Here is a 19,111-nt window from a genome sequence, read left to right on the forward strand (position 1 = left end):
TTATGGAGGACACTTGGTTCAGTTCAGCAACAAACCCAGGTTTCCTTATGGAGGCCGAGCAGCCTATGGACAATGTGTTGGTGACCCCACATTGTATGGCTATGGGGAGGAGAGACCCGCAGACACCCCAGGAACAAACTGTGCTGTTAAAACGGGCTAAATGATGCGTCCGGTATTTCACAAACATCTTTCTCACAGCAATTTTCCTCTCCTCCTCCCCTCCACCTCTCTCCAGTTCCCATTGTCCACATGGGAAGGTGTTTGGGCAGAATGGCTGGCCCAATGTCGTACAGGAGACCTAGGGCAGAGGAGGGGACTAAGCACATTTTGTGAGTCCTGACCCAGCATCTAAAGCAAAACTGTCACCCCAGTTGAAAAAATTCAGATGCTCCAAAATCTCCATGTGTAGAAAGATACAATGGGGAAAAGCAAGGAAACGGGTGCTTTGAGGGGAATGTGGCAGCGCAGAATCACGGCGGGGTCAAAGGGGCAGACCCTCGCTGCTGCTTTGGTGCGCTGGTGTCTGCAGTCCTGCTTGTCTGAAACGTTGTGGCTTGAAAAGAAGCCAGAAGACAACAACTCACTCTGAATAGAGTGGTGTGATTGATGAGGAAAGGCTTTGGTATGCATGCTGTGACTGACCATGAGCACAGATGTAGACGGATGTTGTGTCCTTGTCTGTTGGAAGAAGTAGGCACCAAGAATCAATCAAGTGGTCTGTTTAGTCATAGGCACGTATTTCTCTTTTTCAAATTGATCCATCTATCTAGTCTCAGACATACCAAGAGTGATCAACACAGAGGATGAATTATTTAGATGAATAAATAGGACTGATGAGCAGAAATGAAGAAAATGAAAAATTAGGCTTAATAGCAGGAAAAATGATAAGAACTTTATGCTGTGGAATATATTTTAAGGACTAATCCCGCTCTGGTGGACTGGGATAGATAACATTCTCCATTACTAATTAATTGATCCAGATTAGTGTATTTTCTCCACTTTTTGTCTTATAGCTTGTGGACTGCAGAGTGGAGTTCAGCAAGTGGTGGGTGGCAGAATTCAAGACTATCAAGTTTCCCGCTCAGGGCACAGTCTTTGACTTCTACATTGATCCAGAAACGAAGAAGTTTGAACCTTGGTCTAAGCTTATTCCTCAGTTTGAATTTGATCCAGAAATGCCCTTACAGGTATGTGAACCTTGCACGTGTTTTGTCTGGGAAGAGCACATGCATTTTAGTGACTGTATGCAGGCATTTCAATTGAAGTCTCATTCGAGGTCAAGCACTTCATAATAAGAATGGCATTCCGTCCTGGTTTTGTTAAAAACAAGTTTCTCTTTTAGTGAATTTGCCTGTCAGGTAAAACCTTCATATCAGCTGCGTTTTCCTGGAGAACCAGATCCATGTTTTGGTAAACATAGCAATGGAATGTGAGGTTATTGATAAGGACAGATTCGCATCTCGCGAGAGGGGCAATGAGAAACAGGTGACCAAGAAACTGACAAACAGAGTATAACATCCCATTCACGTGAATACTTCATATAAAAGTGGGAGATCACGAGGATCTCGTCCATTTTGCTTATGGCCGAGATTAGGAGAGGACCTTGTTGGTCGTCCCTGCGAACTGAGGCCTCATGACAGACTGAATCCAGCTCCGGTTGGCTGCACAGTCCAGTCCAGGACTTCAGGTGCCAGCTCTGCAGTTGCTGGGGCTTTCAAGATTGGTTTTGTATATTTTGTATTATTTTCTCTATTCTTATTAGTAGCATTAGTAAAACATCTTTAATTTTTCCAATTCTCTTCTATCTATCCTTCTTTCCCTCCCAATCACCTGTCCTGAGTGGGAATGGGGGAGAGAGAGGGGCTGAAGGTGGGGGAGAGGGGGCTAACAACACATCTGCCATGGTTGTATTGTCACCCCACAATCAAAACCCTTGACACATTCTTTATGAAGTACAACTCAATTACCCATCTTTCTTTACTGTACTTTGACTGTGAAGACTCATCCTCCATCCATCTTCCAGAGCTGAGTGATGTACATGAGGCGCAGGCTCAGAGACACCTATGAGCCAGGGCTGGTGTGCCCAGGGTGCGGGATGGAGGTGCGTTTGGCCTGCAGAGAGAAGCAGGATGTGGGACAACGTAGTGACAAAGTCCCTGAGACACCATCTCGTCATTCTGCGTGGCTGAAAATAGGGTTGTTTATATGATTTGGACGAAAAATGAGAGTTGCTGCAGGTAGTGAATTGCGTCTGCCAGCTATGCCTTTCTTTCCTTTTAGAGGTGCCACAGTGAGCAGATGACTTGTAAAAATTGTTACCATTTTAGCAAAATGTGTGTTTGCGGGGAGATCCAGATGTTGCTCTCAGCATCCCGCTGTCATTGTTTCGTCTGTACAGATAGTTTGACTTGAATGGTTGGTAGCAGTGTATTGTTCCCTTCCTAGCGCCATCTAGAAACTCAGGTCACCGCACTCATTCCTGGCTCTCCCAGTTTGATGTCTCCTCAGAACATGGCAGTGGGGTGGTGCCACAGATGGGTACACTTACCTGCTCGTTTTGCCCCTCTCAGGCTTGCCTGGTGCCCACCACCGAGACGGTCCGTGTGCGGTACTTCATGGACAGGCTCCTGGAGCGCCGGCGCCCCGTGATGCTGGTGGGCAACGCCGGCACGGGGAAGTCTGTGCTGGTGGGGGACAAGCTCTGCTCACTGGATACGGACGCCTATGTGGTGAAGAAGGTCCCGTTTAACTACTACACCACCTCTGCCGTGCTGCAAGGTAAGACAATGGCTGAGATGTGGGACTTCTGCCTGGCAGGTCACCAAATTCCTGGGGTGTCCGTCGGGGTTTGGAGCTGGGTGTGCACTGTGGGCACTGCACTGGCACCCACTGACTCTTAAATCCCACTGTGAAACTCACTGGTCCGCAGACTCCTGGTTTTATGGAAAATGGCATTTCCCAACATGAGGGATTGAATTCTGAACACCACGACTCTGGTTCAGGGCTGTGCAAAGCACACACTTAAATCTGCTGCTGTTCTCTACAGCACACAGCTCGTACTTGACTTGAGGTGTGTCTTTAATACGCTTGAATTTAAGCCCGTGCTGAATAGAATGGGTTGCTTGGCTGGGATCTAAGCTGTCCTCAGAGTGCAATGATGGGAATTGCATCCCAGTTGTCAGTGAGGACAGTGCTAATGGGGATGTGCAGGTGCTGCTGGTTCCTGGGCTGTCCCCCGCATCCTGATGCAGCCCCGTGTGCTCCCACGGAGCGGGTGCCACATCCCACCGCCCCAGGGGACACGGCTGCTGACCCTGGGAGGCTCTGACCTGGGGAAGCCCATGAGAATATCTTTGATGAGGATTTTGGCACATCAGTGAAAGATGAAGTTTGAGACCAGGATAAGGTCAGTTCTGCTGTGTAGTCTTTTCACAGATGAAGAGAAAGAGGGAATTGTTGAAAAGTGACTCATTTTGGAATGGTATTTTCACTTTCAGTTGACCTAAAGAGAGAGGATAATTTTCTACATGTATTTATTAATCAGGAATGAAACAACCTTGCTTGTTTTGAGTTGAACAACAGCTGTGGGTCACTGTAAACCAAAATAACTTCCTTTATGGAGTTTGGTCTGACCCAAGTGTCCTGAAATCCCTTTACTCCCTCTACAGGACCAGCACCAGTGAGACCAAGGTTTTAACCTTCACCATGTGGGTTTTTCCTGGCCAGGTGGCCCTGGGGCGAACACGCTCACGGCCATGAGCATCACAGCCCCTGTCTGTGCTCTGCTGGGCTCCCGACACTGCAGATGTTTTAAGGAAGGTGTCAGAGTTTAAAGTTGCCCTGTGGGACTGATCCACTCGCAGAGGTGACAGCACAGGCTCAGCCCACGCTGTGTCACCTGGGGCTGTGTCGTGGAGTCACGGCAGCTTTCTGGGGCAGGTCTGAAGGGTTTTGGGTCTCGCTAGTGTGTGATGGCTGCAGTCTCCCTCCTCCCTCCCAGGTGCCCCTTTGCTTTTTTCCCTGTGTTGGGGTCTCTGCAAAATGCCCTTGAGCTGCTAAATGGGCTGAGCTGTCTGTCTGTCTGTCTGTCTGTCTGTCTCTCTGTCTCTCTGTCCAGCTGCCTGGGTGGGGGACAAAGATGCTGAGGGACCTAGAGATTCTTTCTTATGGGGAGAGACTGAGAGCTCTGGGGCTGTTGAGCTGGAGAAGAGAAGCTGAGAGGGATCTGATCAATGGATCAATATCTCAGGGTGGCTGTCAGAGGATGGACCAGAGTCTGTTCAGTGGTGCCCAACGCCAGGGTGAGGGGCAGTGGGCACAGACTGAAACACAGGAGGCTCCATCTGAACATGAGCAGAAACTTGTTTGCTGGGAGGTGCCAGAGCCTGGCCCAGGCTGCCCAGAGCGGGTGTGGAGTCTCCTTCTCTGAGACATTGAAACCCGCCTGGACCCACCTGTGTGATCTGCTCTGTGACCCTGCGTGAGCAGGGCTTGGACTGGGGGATCTGCAGAGGGCCCTTCAGCCCCACCAGCCTGGGATCCTGTGATTCTGTGAATGTGCAGCCGTTTGTCTCCAGCTGGATGGGCGAGTGTGTGCAGGTGTTATTTGTACAGGCAGACCTGGCACCGTGTCCCTGGTCATGAGCTGTGGGCTGAGTCAGTGATTTTCTTCCCCTGCACAGAGGAGCAAGTTGTCTTGTGTGTGGATGAAGATGTGGTGGTGAGATTTGCATTGAGAAGCATGATTTATACTGCTTGGCCTGGATCCCTGCTGCTCATTTTTTAGAGTTAATTTGTCCCTTTTTGTGTAGTTTGTCACTTGGCTGCTTTATTCTTTTCCCCAGCAGGCACATCTTTAAATTTGTAAAACATGGGCACAAAGTAATTTTGGATTTTTTCTTACTTAAAAAAGATCCTAACCTGAGTTCCAGTAGTTCCTTAGACAAGGTGCCTGTTGCTGCAGAGATGTATAAGATGCAGCCCTTAGGGGAAGCAGAGTTGTTGTTCAACCCATCCCTGCATCCTGTGGCTTCCAGAAGCGCCGTGTGCACAGGGGTTAAAAGGAGCCCAACACTCTCTCTGCCTGAACCTGGGGCCAGTTTGGGGATTTTCTGTAGTTTATTGTGACTAAATACCACATTCTGTGGCATTTGCCCTGGGCCTCGCTCTGCTTCGTGCCCTCTTGGGCCTCTGCCCCTCCATCAGATGTAGCCCTGACTTCTGTCATTCAGAGAAATTGCAATAAATCTTGTGGTTTTTTTGTTTGGGTTCTTTTTTTCCCTCTCCCTTGCTCACCAACCAGAAGGTACGAGGTGTCCAGACTGTTTCTTTGAGGTGCTGGTTTGAGTATGTGTCAGGATCTCACACAGACACACCGCCCCTTATTATTATTGTGAGATACGGCTTTGAATTAAAATACCACTTCCACGAACATGTCACTTGATCCCCAGTAATTGCATTTCAGTGTGATGAATCTCTTGCATACTTGTTTAACCTCAAAAAGGGCTGATTTTATATGTTAATTAGGGACTAATTAAATTTAAATTAAATGCTTATTTGAAACACTTAATTTAACTTGCTACCAGAAATTTCAAATATTGTGGTTTTATTGAACGGGGAGAGAGGCTCCGCTGAGGAAAGATTCATCATTTTTCGTAGCACAATCCATTCCTTTGTGCAGCAGCTGTCTGTGACAAGAAATCAGCTGCGTTTTGAGTGGTGAGCAAGGCGAGCTGTCTGCAGTGCACCCAAGCAGGAAAAACCCAGCGTTTTGAAAGGTCTGTGATCTGAAACAAACCAACGGAATATAAATCTTCCTTAACAACTTTTGCACGTGATAATAAATGGCTTAAAAAAACTCCCAGTCCCGTTTACATTTGCCAGTCTTCCCTAATTACAAAGAATTGCTACTTACCGTGTGCTGCTTTATAGCACCTTATAGGTCTGTTGCCAACCCAAAACTGCTAATGAAACAAATTCTTCGAGTAAGCACAGGGCAGAAAACCCACCCGGGGTCTGGGCAGAGGAGCGTTGCTTCCGTTTGCTTTTCCACTTACTGAGACAGTAAAGGTTGCCTGGGCTGCAATCAGAGGAATCAATAACCTATAGAACATGATGTGCAGCGACGTGGGGTGATTTTTATTAAATATCAGCCCAGGATTATAAATATTCCCCACGTTTTATGAGCTAGAGCAACATATGACCCCAGCCTTCTGCTAAAACAAATTAAAGTCTTCCAAGGCTTTGAAATGCGAAACTGTTCTCTCCGTGCTTTCCTTTGCGTGTGCGTGACCCTACTTGAAACTAGGTGGTAATTTGACAGCTCGTGTTGGAATTAAGTCTTGTCACATTATCTGGAGGGTTGGGTAACGCTGGTGAGAAGATCAGGGAACTTATGATTATTTGATGCATTTAAATAAAAGTGTCATGTTGGTTGTTCTGAAGATGTCCAGGAATTTGGCCCTGAGATCGCCTATTTTTGTCTAACAGGGTAAAAGATGCATATATTCACAAAACCAGCAGCTTTGCTCGTGGGCTTCTGTGCCCACAGCATCCATCTCCCTTTCTCCATCGCAGCGCCCAGTGCCTGCTGCCCTGGCCACGCTGCAGTTGCCGCATCGCCGGGGCAGGCAGCAGGGGATGCTCACTGCTCTGGCACAGCCACCTCTGCAAGCAAGATTTCGTTTAAAAAATTATGCAGAAGAGATTCAAAAGGCTTTATCTTGCATGAAAAGCTCTTGTTTGCTCTGAGGTAGACATGTTTTGTAGCAGACGAAGTTTGTTGTATTTTTGTTTGGAAGGAAGAGTTGAGAGCTTTCTGATTTAAGTCAAACCAAAGTGCTGACCAAGGGTCCCTGCAGGGCTCCCAGCTGCACTGTAGAATCATAGAATCAGTTTGGTTGGAAGAGACCTTCAGGATCATCGAGTCCAACCGTAACCCAGCTCTAGCACTCTAGTCCCTGAGAACCTCATCTCCACATCTGTCCAACCCTCCAGGGCTGGTGACTCCAGCACTGCCCTGGGCAGCCTGTTCCAATGCCCCACAGCCCTTTGGGGAAGAAATTGTTCCCCAGATCCAGCCTCAGCCTCCCCTGGTGCAACTTGAGACCATTTCCTCTGCTCCTGGCGCTTGTTCCTGGGGGGCAGAGCCCGACCCCCCCTGGCTCCAAGCTCCTTTCAGGCAGTTCAGAGATCAGAAGGTCTCCCCTCAGCTCCTGTTCTCCAGCTGAACCCCCAGGCCCCTCAGCTGCTCCTCATACAGCTGCAGCTGGGGGACATCTCAGCTCCTTGAGGGGCCGCTGTAGCTACACACAGCACAGCATTGAGCTGGGCTGAGAAATCATTTTTATTTTGCAGCAGTTGCTCTCCCAGTAGATGAGCTTTGCACCTCTGCCTCCCTACAGGTATGCTTGAGAAACCTCTGGAGAAAAAGGCTGGTAGGAATTATGGCCCTCCAGGTACCAAGAAGCTCGTGTACTTCATTGATGATCTCAACATGCCCGAGGTGGACGCTTACGGGACAGTGCAGCCCCATACGCTGATCCGGCAGCACCTGGACTACGGCCACTGGTAGGAGCCTGCTTGGGCTTGGTTGTCGGAGACCTTTTTGTTCAGCTCCAGTGCTGGGGAGTGGGTTTGAGAGAATCTCAAAGCGTGGGTCCCTCTTCCCATTGCATACTGCTGGGCTAGAGCTGGTTGGGAGGCTCTGGGTGAACTGAGAGTTGAGCACCCTCAGGGCTTCCCCTGTCCCCAGCAAACAAATTCACTTAGAATCACAAAACGTCCTGAGCTGGAAGGGACCCGCAAGGATCATCGAGTCCAGCTCCTGTCCCTGCACAGGACAACCCCACAGTTCACACCGTGTGTCCGAGGACGTTGTCCATCGCTTCTTTAATACCGCTTGATTGCTTACTCATAGCTGGGTTGAGAGGAGCTTTGCTCTGCTCTTGCTGTGGCTTGTGACTGTGGTCCCAGTGCAAAGCCTGCGAGGGGAGCGCGATGCTCGGCCTTGCTGCCCCGCGACGCTGAGAGCAGAGGCGGCTGTGGATTTGGCCTCAGCTGGGGTGAACCCCCCTGCTGTGAGCACCTAACATTGTCTTCTGTCAGGCAGCAGCAAACAACCATTATCTAGGCAGAGGTGATTTGAAGGAAAAGCAGTGACTGTTTTGGAAGGAGATTGGTGTGTTTTACACTTTAGCCAGCAGCTCTGTGTGGGACATGAATATTTGCATCTCTCTCCACAGGGAATACAGGGCAGGGACGCATTGCAATTTCCACTCTCCTCAGCTGTGTGCATGCCTGAGCTCTGCCAAAAGCTTCCGAGGAACAGAGACAGTGGAGCGGAGGCAGAAATCTTGGGCTGTGGGTGTCAGGGAAGTCAGGCAGATAGAGGGTGAGGGAGCTGCGAGGGAGCGTTGGAGGCACAAGGGGCTGCAGCGAGGAGTAGGGGGATGCAGTGAGGCGCAGAGGGATGCAACGAGGTGTGGGGGATGGAGTGAGGCATAGGGGGATGCAGCGAGGTGCGGTGGGATGCAGCAACGTACAGGGGATGCAGCGAGGTGCGGTGGGATGCAGCAACGTACAGGGGATGCAGCGAGGTGCGGGGGGATGCAGCAACGTACAGGGGATGCAGCGAGGTGCGGGGGGATGCAGCAACGTACAGGGGATGCAGCGAGGTGCGGGGGGATGCAGCAACGTACAGGGGATGCAGCGAGGTGCGGGGGGATGCAGCAACGTACAGGGGATGCAGCGAGGTGCGGGCGGATGCAGCAACTTACAGGGGATGCAGCGAGGTGCGGGGGGATGCAGCAACGTACAGGGGATGCAGCGAGGTGCGGGGGGATGCAGCAACGTACAGGGGATGCAGCGAGGTGCGGTGGGATGCAGCAACGTACAGGGGATGCAGCGAGGTGCGGGCGGATGCAGCAACGTACAGGGGATGCAGCGAGGTGCGGTGGGATGCAGCAACGTACAGGGGATGCAGCGAGGTGCGGGCGGATGCAGCAACGTACAGGGGATGCAGCGAGGTGCGGGCGGATGCAGCAACGTACAGGGGATGCAGCGAGGTGCGGGGGGATGCAGCAACGTACAGGGGATGCAGCGAGGTGCGGGCGGATGCAGCAACGTACAGGGGATGCAGCGAGGTGCGGGGGGATGCAGCAACGTACAGGGGATGCAGCGAGGTGCGGGGGGATGCAGCAACGTACAGGGGATGCAGCGAGGTGCGGGGGGATGCAGCAACGTACAGGGGATGCAGCGAGGTGCGGGCGGATGCAGCAACGTACAGGGGATGCAGCAACGTACAGGGGATGCAGCGAGGTGCGGGCGGATGCAGCAACGTACAGGGGATGCAGCGAGGTGCGGTGGGATGCAGCAACGTACAGGGGATGCAGCGAGGTGCGGGCAGATGCAGCAACGTACAGGGGATGCAGCGAGGTGCAGGGGGATGCAGCAACGTACAGGGGATGCAGCGAGGTGCGGGCGGATGCAGCAACGTACAGGGGATGCAGCGAGGTGCGGGGGGATGCAGCAACGTACAGGGGATGCAGCGAGGTGCGGTGGGATGCAGCAACGTACAGGGGATGCAGCGAGGTGCGGGGGGATGCAGCAACGTACAGGGGATGCAGCGAGGTGCGGGGGGATGCAGCAACGTACAGGGGATGCAGCGAGGTGCGGGGGGATGCAGCAACGTACAGGGGATGCAGCGAGGTGCGGGGGGATGCAGCAACGTACAGGGGATGCAGCGAGGTGCGGGCGGATGCAGCAACGTACAGGGGATGCAGCGAGGTGCGGGGGGATGCAGCAACGTACAGGGGATGCAGCGAGGTGCGGGCGGATGCAGCAACGTACAGGGGATGCAGCGAGGTGCGGGGGGATGCAGCAACGTACAGGGGATGCAGCGAGGTGCGGGGGGATGCAGCAACGTACAGGGGATGCAGCGAGGTGCGGGCGGATGCAGCAACGTACAGGGGATGCAGCGAGGTGCGGGCGGATGCAGCAACGTACAGGGGATGCAGCGAGGTGCGGGCGGATGCAGCAACGTACAGGGGATGCAGCGAGGTGCGGGCGGATGCAGCAACGTACAGGGGATGCAGCGAGGTGCGGGGGGATGCAGCAACGTACAGGGGATGCAGCGAGGTGCGGGCGGATGCAGCAACGTACAGGGGATGCAGCGAGGTGCGGGCGGATGCAGCAACGTACAGGGGATGCAGCGAGGTGCGGGCGGATGCAGCATGCCATGGGTCCCCTCCCAGACACATCGAGGCCTTCTGCCCATGTGCTCAGCAGTGCCCACTGGGCACTGTATTGCATGCAGGAAGTTATCATCTCACCAATATAATAGGCTCAGGTAGGATCTCTCAGCAAAGCATATTTTATTAACGGTTTTGCAAGGTCGGGTGTTCCACCTAAAGGTAGGCACACAAAACAGGGCAAAAAGCCACTGCTTATATCCACCCCTAATCCCAACTGCAAATTCCCTCCCCAGTTCCCCGTTGGTTGGGTACGGCAGGGTTTACAGACTACCTGACACTTCCTAGCTGCCAAGGCTCAGTTTACCTGTCTCACGACTCCATTCTAATAACCCTTCCCATTATTTCTTTATTTTCATTGAAGGTGTGTTTTCTTGACTGTCTGAATTTTAACCACTGGAATGGTTTTCAATTCCTCCACACCCGCTCTGGGCAGCCTGGGCCAGGCTCTGGCACCTCCCAGCAAACAAGTTTCTGCTCATGTTCAGATGGAGCCTCCTGTGTTTCGGTCTGTGCCCGTTGCCCCTCACCCTGGCGTTGGGCACCACTGAACAGAGTCTGGTCCATCCTCTGACAGCCACCCTGAGATATTGATCCCATTGATCAGATCCCTCTCAGCTTCTCTTCTCCAGCTCAACAGCCCCAGCTCTCTCAGTTTCTTGTCACAAGAAAGGTGCTCCAGATCCCTTAGCATCTTTGTAGCCACCGCTGGACTCTCTCCAGTAATTCCTTGTCCTTCTTAAACCAGGGAGCCCAGGACTCCCTGTCCTCCCCCGGCAGCAGCAGCCTGCTGACCCTTGTCATGTCCCACCTGGCGCTATGGTTGGGGGAAGTGTGACTGAGATTTGTCAGTCCCCTGGGTTGGAAAAAAGTACATACAATCCTGAAGGTCCACAAACAAAAGACCTTTATTTTTTGTAGCTTGGTCCAATTGGCAAATGACTCAGTGCCAGAAGGATTTATGTTACTTAAGCTCAATCGATAAACAGTTTAGCAGCGAAAAGATTCACATGAAAGAGTTTTGTGGCACAAGTGGGGCTCTAAACCTTATGTTACTGTATTACTCACAAAAAGGAAGGCAAAGAAATAGGAATATAGGAAGGAAAGAGAGAGGAAGAAAAGAAGGGGAAAGGAAGGGGGAAGGAAATGGGAAGGGAAGGAAAAGGAAAGGGAAAGGAAAGGTCTCACCACCCTTAGGGCTCCGTGGTGTGTTTGAGGGGTTTGTAGTCTCAGGTCCAGTTCCTATGCAGGAATGCTTGGGTCTGTAGTCAGGGTTCAGCACCCTGTGGTGTGTGGTTCGGTTCCCGTGGTCAGCCCGGTGGGTGGAAGGGTCCCCAGGGTGGCACCCTGCCCGTGCTGGCACAGGTTTTATAGGGTTTATAGCCCTCGGGATCACCTGGGCTTTTGTGCAGGCGTCACTGGGGGTGATTGTGGAAGATGGGGGAGGCCCGGAGGGTCTCTCAGCCTGGGCCTTGACACCGTGTCGGGCCTGTCAGCGCACAGGCTGCGTGTCCTTCAACACAGCACTGCCTGTGTCACCCAGCCTTTGTCTGTGGCTGTCACCTCGGCCTTGACATGTAAATCACCATTCACCTGCTCACGATGGCCCGTCTCCCATGACTGGGTGTTGCAGGGCTGGGTTTGCCACAGTGTTTGAGAGTCACCCTTGTAGTCTCTCACACCCTGTCCCGGGTTGGGATCAAACCAGAGACACTCCTGCTGTTTTCTGCCATTTCCATGCAAGTGAAGAGTATGGCCCAGGGGCTTTGCTCAGTGCTTATTACTGATAGAAATATTAGCTACAGGTTGTTGAAGCTGAAGGATTTCCACCAGGAGCAGGACTCGCGTGTGCCAGGCCGTGTACAGATAGGCCGGCAACCTGGGCCTGGGCCTCATCTTGGCAAGACGCAGAATTTGACCCCCTGAAGACAAGCGGCCTCTGGCAGCCCAGGGACACGTACTGAGAGAGGCAGTGGCCGTGGTCACTGTGCTGCTGCTTGTGTTTTGCCCGAAGGTACGACCGGACCAAGCTGTCGCTGAAGGAGATCACGAACGTGCAGTATGTGTCGTGCATGAACCCGACGGCGGGGAGCTTCACCATCAACCCTCGGCTGCAGGTAAAGCCCTGCACAACGGCAGGTGCATCGCTGGGTTTATTTTGGGGTGGATCATTTAAACGTGAGGTTAGAGGACAACCACTGGCAGATCCTGCTGTTGTTTTATCAGTACAAATGGCACGAATCTGTCGAGTGACTGTGATTCCTAATAGTGAAGCACCGAACTGGGTCCCTTATTCCCTTGTTTGTTTTTCCTCGCATTCTGCAGCTCCGTCAGAGGAGGAAGTCAAAAGTTGCCAGCCAGCTTAACACCTACTTTCAGGACAACCTTCTGGTCCATACAGGCAGATTTTGCCTTCATTTAGCTCGTATTTAGCTCTGAAGCATGGTGCATTAACGCCGCCTGCTTTCCAGAATTGTCTGCTGCAGCTGTCAGTAAAAAGAGGTGTGGGGGAGAAACCCAAACGAAGAAAACAGACAAAACTAAAAAAAAACCCAAGCCACACCAAAACACAACAACAACAAAAACCCCAACAAACCCCAAACCAAGCAACCAAACAAAACCAACAAAACAAAGAACACCAAAACCAACCAACCAACCAAATCCCCCCAAAAACCTAACCGAACAAAAAAAGCCCAAGCCAAACAAAAAGCAGTTCAAGCGCTGCTGATAACAGAAGATTTGGGAAGAGATCTTAAACATTAGACTTTGATTTTTGGGAGCTGCCAACCGATGGAGGGACTGGGTAGCAGTGAGCAAAATTCATTTCATCATGGAGAAACCTAATGACCAGAGTCAGCTTGGACCCTGGCTCCTCTTCAGCAAGGTGTGGAGTTAAAATGAAGTGTCCCATGGGCAACTTTGCAAGTTCCAAATTAGTAAAGAGGTCCTCTGGGAGATGGCACCTTCCAGGGGCTGCTCTTAATAGAGACAGTGACTGGGCTTTGTCAGAGGTCGGTGGGACCTTCAGAGCCCTTTGGCTCTTCAATGGACTGCACTTCCAGTGTAGCATTGGTGAGATGCAGTTGAAAATCCCTGGTTTAGTGAGCAGAGTGATGTCACTTCCCACCTGAGCTCTGCTGGCAAACTGGGAGAGGGAAATAACCTTGTTCAGGTGGACTGCAAATCAGAGAATCATAGAACAACCCAGGTTGGAAGGGACCTCAAAAGATCATCTGGTCCAGCATTTCATGGGAAAGGGAGCCTAGATGAGATTATCACAGCAAATCCCCAAGGGCATTTTGCTTGAAAGGTGTTTTTCTACCTCTCTGACCTTTCCATGCCTTCCTTTCTCTCCCTCAGCGTCACTTCTGTGTCTTCGCGCTGTCCATCCCTGGGCAGGATGCCTTGTCCAGGATCTATAGCACCATTTTAACGCAGCACCTGACAAGTGGAAATTTCTCGGGGGCTGTGCAAAAATCAGCTCAGCAGCTGATTGCCCTTGCCCTGGGACTGCACCAGAAAGTAGCCGCTACATTCCTTCCAACAGCCATCAAGTTCCACTACATTTTCAACTTGAGAGACTTCTCCAATATCTTCCAAGTAAGTGCAGTTGCTGTCCTGTGGGACTTGAAGCTTGTCCCGATGCTACAAGAGGCTGCGGAGCTGTGTTCCTCTAGCTCTGGTGGGCAGAATGCAGTCTCCTACCTAAAAATGACACAGCACATGTGTGCCCTGAGTAAAGTGGGTGACCTTAGGCCATTCCTTAATTCCTTGTTAGTTTTGGATGGATTCCAGAACCATTGCCCATGGCTTTGAGAAGCTTAGTTACTTTCCAGCCTCTTGTGGTCAGCGGGGAGGGATGAGTAGTTCCAGATGGATGTGCAGGTTTGGGGTGGGTTGAAACGCCCTCTGGCTGTAGAAGGGACCAGCTGAAGGGAGCTTTGGGCTTCCGACTTCAGCACTTAAATGACTGATGGTGAGTGCGATGGAGCTGCGCTCATCTTTGGGAGCCTCAGTTCCACACGTGTAAATGTGGGGATTAATGGCACTGTTCCACCACACAGGCAAATTATTTTATTGTACTGAAGCAGGTGGTGGATAGTCAGTGGGTTACTGGCCCTGAAGTTAGATCCAGCTTAGCTTGTTGGCCTGTACTGGCATGTCCTCTTAGCTTCTTGATGGTCAGATGCTCAGTATGTGCATGAAGGGTGGCATTTAAAAAGGTGATAATTGAATCAAACCCAGCTTTGACTTAATTGCTAAAACTGAACTTCCACCAGAGCCAGTTCTGTACCAAGGGGAAGTTGTTCAGATTTAGAAATATTTTCTTCCAACAACGGAGAGACTTTTTTTTCCCCTGAAATCTCATACTTTGAAGCAGGAGATATTACTGCTCAAAGAGCCTTTCAGAGTTTAAGGCTGATTAGTAAAATTTGAGAAGGTTCTCAGCAGCCGAATCGAGAGGTTTGGAACACCATAAACTCTTGTAGAACCCCGGTTTGTAACTTGTTGCTGTCCTTCTTAACACCTGTTCTCCTAAGTACGTACTGAAAGTTTGGTGCCTTGTGGTCTGGTCCATCACACAAGAACTGAAGTAATGACGTAGTGGGAAATGCAAAAACAGGGCCTTGAAAAAGTTAATAACTCTTTTGTGCCAAGAAAGAATCAGACCTGTCACTTATGCTCAGCTAAACATCAGCAGCTTTTGATGTTAGATGTGGGTCGTGTTAACTCCTGACTTCTAGTTAATCTGTGCTTTGAAAGGCAGAGAGAGAAAAGCAGCATTTCCATGGGAAGCTTTAATTTTAACTGTAACCTGCTTGAAAGGTGCTCAGGTTGTGGGATATTAGGAAATGTCCTGCCAGGTCTGGATGCTGGGGCAGGAGCAGCGACTGAGCTCAGGTGTTGTTTTGTTTATCACGTGGCTTCAGGAGTGGGGGAGTCTGGCTCCTGGGCTTCATAATGTTTATTTAAATAGTGGTCCAATTTTTCTTGAAATCCTTCCTTACCTTTTGCATTCATTCTTGATTATTCCTTCACATTAAATATTCTTGAGTTTTTGAGATCTCCTGATATCCTGTTTGTCCCTACGGGAACACAATTTTCTTCCTGAAATTGAGTGTGAAAGAAGCTCTGGACTCCGGGAATGCATTTCCATGTGTTACTTTCATTCAATCTTCATAAACTCATAATTTAGCTCACACTCTCTTGTCCAAACCCTTCTTGTGCAGTGCTGGCTTCAAAGTCAGGTCAGGCTGATCAGCCAAGTTTTGAATGTTTCCATGACTGGAGTTCCCATAACCTCTCCGACCCTTGTCACACCACTAAACCCACTCCACGGTGAAGCTGATATATTTTTATTTCAGTTGGAATTTCCCTTCCTGCAGTTTGTTACCTCTTGTCCTTTTGCTATACACCTCCAAAAAAAATTGGCTCAGTCTTCTCTATAACTCCCTATTAGGTAGTTGTAGACAGAGTGTCGAGGGTTAGGATTGCGGGGTGACAATCAAACCCTGGCAGATGTGTTGTCAACTTCCTCTCCCCCCCACTTCCCCCTTTTGCCCCTCCCTCTCCCCCCTTCCCACTCAGCACAGGCGATCGGGAGGGGAAGAAGCACAGAGGGGAGAGAGTTGGAAAAGTTCAAGATGTTTTACTGATGCTACTGATGAGAACAGAGAAAATGATACAAATATACAAAACCCATCTTGTAAGTCTGAGCAACTGCAGAGCCAGCACCCAAAGTCCTGGATCAGACTCTGCAGCCAACCGGAGCTGGATTCAGTCTCTCACTGGCCTCCGTTCGCAGGGACGACCAGCAAGGTCCTCTCCTGATGTCGGCCATGAGGAAAAAAAAAAAAGGGAAAAGAGACAAAAGGGACGAGATCCTCGTGATCTCCCACTTTTATATGAAGTATTCACGTGAATGGAATGTTATTCACCGTTGGTCAGTCTCTCGATCACCAGTTTCTCGTTGCCCCTCTCGCGAGATGTCCATCCGTGCTTATCAATAAGTTTGCATTCCCTTGCTGGGTTTAACCAAAACATGTGTCGGGTTCTCCAGGAAAATGCAGCTGACATGAAGGCTTTGGCTGACAGGCAAAAATTTGCTAAAAGAGAAACTTGTTTTTAACAAAACCAGGACATTCCACCCCTTATCATATGACATTCACTGAATACTTAAACCTTATCAATACAATCTATCAATACAATCTAATTAATCACTACTACTATATATATATACATATGTACATATATACACAGGAGTAATTAATCAGTGGACCATCCTTTGAAAAGTTCATTAAGTTCATTTTGTCACCACAGTCTCCCAGGGCAGGGAAAATGGTCCAAGTGCATCTCATGACCCCTGTTGGTGGGTTAAGGACACCAACTTCCAAGAAGGTGTCGGGCGCCACTCGAAGAAGCCAGCGCTGGTTTCATCACCATTGTCTTGATCTGAAAGACACTTATTAAACATTGTTAGTGCGGCAATTCACATCGTACAGTTCAGCATTGCACATTTTCACCTAAAATCAAATCCCCTTGAGGTGCACACCGAACTTCTCCATCCTTCAGCATCACCCACCAGGTGCTGCCAGGTCCCTGGGCAAAAACAATCCCACGAATAGGTTTGCCTGTGCCTGAGGCAGGAGGAACCCAGACTGCCTTTCCTATGATATTTTCCATGTGTACTACAGGGACTTTATCTCCTTCCACAGTCCATAGAATTTCTGATTGGGCAGGCCCGGCTCGATTGGTTGATCCCCTGGTGTTGACCAACCAAGTGGCTTTTGCTAAATGTGAATCCCAGTTTTTAAAGGCTCCACCACCCAGTGCCTTTAGTGTAGTTTTTAACAAACCATTGCACCTTTCAATTTTCCCAGAGGCTGGTGCATGATATGGAATATGATACACCCACTCAATACCATGTTCTTTGGCCCAATTGTCTATAATACTGTTTTTGAAATGAGTACCATTGTCTGATTCAATTCTTTCTGGTGTACCGTGCCACCAAAGGACTTGCTTCTCAAGGCCCAAGATGGTATTTCGGGCTGTAGCATGAGGTACGGCAGATGTTTCCAACCATCCGGTGGTTGCTTCCACCATTGTAAGTACATAACGCTTACCTTGACGTGTTTGTGGAAGTGTAATATAATCAATCTGCCAAGCTTCTCCATACTTACACTTTAACCATCACCCCCCACATAAGGACCCCCCATCTAAGGACCCCCCAGTTGTGCCCAGGGCTCATTGTAACATATCAGGACGCCCCATTGTCCCCAGGGCCCATTGTGACGTCCCAGGACCCCCCGTCATCCCCAGGGCCCATTGTGACATCCTGGGGACCTCCCTTTGTCCCCAGGGCCCATTTTGACACCGTGGGTATCCCCCTTGTCCCCAGGGCCCATTGTGACATCCTGGGGACCCCCAGTTGTCCCCAGGACCCATTGTGACAACCTGGGGACCAACCTTTGTCCCTAGGGCCCATTGTGACATTCCAGGACCCCCCATTGTCCCCAGGGCCCATTGTGACATCCTGGGGACCCCCATTGTCCCCAGGGCCCATTGTGACATTCAGGGGACAGCCTTTTTCCCAAGGGCCCATTGTGACATCCCAGGACCCCCCTTTTTCCCCAGGGCCCATTGTGGCATCCTGGGGACTCCCCTTGTCACTGGGGACCCATTGTGGCACCGTGGGGACCCCCCATTGTCCCCAGGGCCCATTGCGACATCTCAGGACCCCCCAGTTGTCCCGAGGGCCCATTGTGGCATCCGAGGACCCCCCTTTGTCCCCATGGCCCATTGTAACACCATGGGGACCCCCTTTGTCACTGGGGCCCATTGTGACATCCCAGGACCCCCTTTGTCCCCAGCTCCCATTGTGACAGTCAGGGGACCCCACTTTGTCCCCAGGGCCCACTGTGACATCCTAGGACCTCCCTTTGTCCCCAGGGCCCATTGTGACATCCGGTGGACCCCGTTGTCCGCAGGGCCCATCGTGGAACCATGGGGACCCTCCTTGTCACTTGGGCCCATTGTGACACCATGGGGACCACCCCTTTCTCCCCAGAGCCCATTGTGACATCCTGGGGACCCCCATTGTCCCCAGGGCCCATTGTGACATTCAGGGGACAGCCTTTTTCCCAAGGGCCCATTGTGACACCGTCGGAACCCTCGTTGTCCCCAGGGCCCATTGTGATATCCTGGGGACCCTCTTGTCCCCAGGGCCCATAGTGGCACCCTGGGGACCCCCTCTTTCTTCCCAGTGCCCATTGTGACATCCCAGGACCCCCCATTGTCCTCAGGGCCCATTGTGACACCATGGGGACACCCCTTTGACTCGAGGGCCCATTGTCACATCCCAGGAGCCCCCTTTGCCCCCAGGGCCCATTGTGACCTCCTGGGGACCCGCCCTTGTACGCAGGGCCCATTGTGAAGTCCCAGGACCCCCTTTGTCCCCAGGGCCCATTGTGACATCCTGGGGACCCTCTTTGTCACTGGGGACCCATTGTATACACCATGGGGACCCCCACTGTCCCCAGGGCCCATTGTGACATCCTGGGGACCCCCCTTTGTCCCAAGGACCCATTGTGACATCTCAGGACCCCACTTGTCACTGGGGACCCATTGTGACACCATAGGGACCCCCGTTTGTCCCCAGGGCCCATCGTGACACCATGTGGACCCCCCTTGTCACTGGTAACCCATTGTGACAGCATGGGGACCCCCCCTTGTCCTCAGGGCCCATTGTGACATCCTGGGCACACCTCATTGTCCCCAGGGCCCATTGTGACATCATGGGGACCGCCTCGTCCCTCTGGCCCATTGTGGCACCGTGGGGACCCCCCTTATCACTCGGGACC

The 19,111-nt window shown here is 51.3% G+C and overlaps 1 pseudogene; it reads left to right on the forward strand.

The window, feature by feature from the left end:
- Nucleotides 1–15,451, forward strand: part of LOC136115802 (dynein axonemal heavy chain 9-like) — a 210,151-nt pseudogene extending 194,700 nt beyond the window's left edge.
- The last annotated feature ends 3,660 nt before the right edge of the window (nucleotides 15,452–19,111 follow it).

Source organism: Patagioenas fasciata, chromosome 31 (genome assembly GCF_037038585.1).
Source record: "Patagioenas fasciata isolate bPatFas1 chromosome 31, bPatFas1.hap1, whole genome shotgun sequence".
NCBI lineage: Eukaryota > Metazoa > Chordata > Aves > Columbiformes > Columbidae > Patagioenas > Patagioenas fasciata.